Raw genomic sequence first — 1,698 nt, 5'->3', positions numbered from 1 at the left:
GCGCGGGGCGGTGTCAGCGGCGTGAGGAGGGGACGGGGAGCGGGATGCGGATGGGGCAGGCAGGATGATGGGTACAGGGATGGGGATGGGAATGGGGCTGGGAACAGGGATGGGGATGTGGAGGGGGATGAGAATGGGGCTGGGAACAGGGATGGGAACAAGGATGGGACTGGGAATAGGAACAGGGGTGAAGATGAGAATGGGGCAGGCAGGGTGATGGGTACAGGGATGGGCATGGGGATGAGAATGGGGCTGGGAACAGGGATGGGGATGTGGAGGAGTCAGGTAAAGCAGACAGGGGACAGGGATGGGGATGGAAACGGGAACAGGGATGTGCATGGGAATGGGGATGGGGAGAGGGATGGGAATGGGGATGGGAACAGGGATGGGAACAGAGGATGGGGATGGGAATGGGGATGGGAACAGACGATAGGGATGGGAACGGGCATGGGGACAGGGAGGGGAATGGGGCTGGAGACAGGGATGGGGATGTGGAGGGGTCAGGTAAAGCAGACAGGGGGCAGGGATGGGGATGGGGACAAGGGAGACAGCCACAGTGAACAGGGAGAGGGGATGAAGGGACAGCAGGGGGATGTGGGATGTGGACGGGGACAGGAACAGGTTCAGGGCGAGGGACAAGGACAAGGATGGCTCCTGCTCTGAGCTGGAGCAGCTGAGGGAGGGGCACCAGGCTCTGCCTGGCTGGGGAGAGGAGGCAGCAGAGAAGGATCCTGGCCCAGCAGAGTGGAGAAGGGTGGACCTGGGTCACACATCCGCCCCAAGAGACCAACAGACCACAGGGGCCGGTCCTCCAGCAGAACCAGGCTGGCTCTGGCTCTCACCAGGTGTGCGTTCAGCTTCTCTTTGGTGGCATCCGGGTGGCCCCAGGCCGGTTTGGAGCAGAAGAGCTGCAGCTCCACCTGCTCCAGCCACTGCAGCAGCTCCGTGATCTCCAGCGTGATGTCCTGCACCTGGGGGCGAGGCGGGGCTCAGCGCCGGCTGGTTGCAGTGTGATGTAATTGCCTGTTTCAGTCATCCCAGTTCTTTCCCCAGATGTGCCAATACCCTCTCCCTTCCCCTCCCCTTGCCCCTGCTGAGTGCTGTCTGTCAATCTTGGCATTCTAGAAAGGGCCTCGTGTGATTGGTGAAGTTCAGAAGATGCCTCTCAGCCCTGGGGACATTGGGCCATCCAGGTGTCGTTTGTCCCCTGAGACTTCCCCCCCTTACCTGGTCGGTGGGATTCCTGCCCCTTCCCTCCCCCTCTCCCTGAGGTTAAAAGACACAGCAACCACGCAGTTCGGTCGTGCTGTTGGAGCTGTTGCTGCATTCAGAGGCTGTGGGCCAGGAATAAAGCTCTGGATCGAAACCCTCCAGCAGAACCCGTCTCCTTTTCCTTCCCCTCGCCTTGAGGCCTCTCTGCCAGAGGTAAACCTGAGCTCCTGCAAGCCTGGCCTTGTTCCAAGCACCCAGCTGCAGCATCCAGCCAGCCAAAGGTGTCTCTGAGGTGAAGCCACCACAGCTGCTGCCCTCGGTCGAGCAGCAAGGGTCAGACGAGCCCAGGCCCGTTCCATCTGGCCATATTGGAATTTAATCCCAATAGCTTGGCGCCCAACGTGGGGCACCGCGGTGCCGCGGCCGTACCTGGCTGAGGTTGTTCTCCAGCTCCAGCTGCCGGCTCTCGGTCTCGCTGCGCACCCG

Source organism: Geospiza fortis, unplaced genomic scaffold (genome assembly GCF_000277835.1).
Source record: "Geospiza fortis unplaced genomic scaffold, GeoFor_1.0 scaffold875, whole genome shotgun sequence".
NCBI classification, from domain to species: Eukaryota; Metazoa; Chordata; class Aves; order Passeriformes; family Thraupidae; genus Geospiza; species Geospiza fortis.
This window is presented reverse-complemented; position numbering follows the sequence as displayed.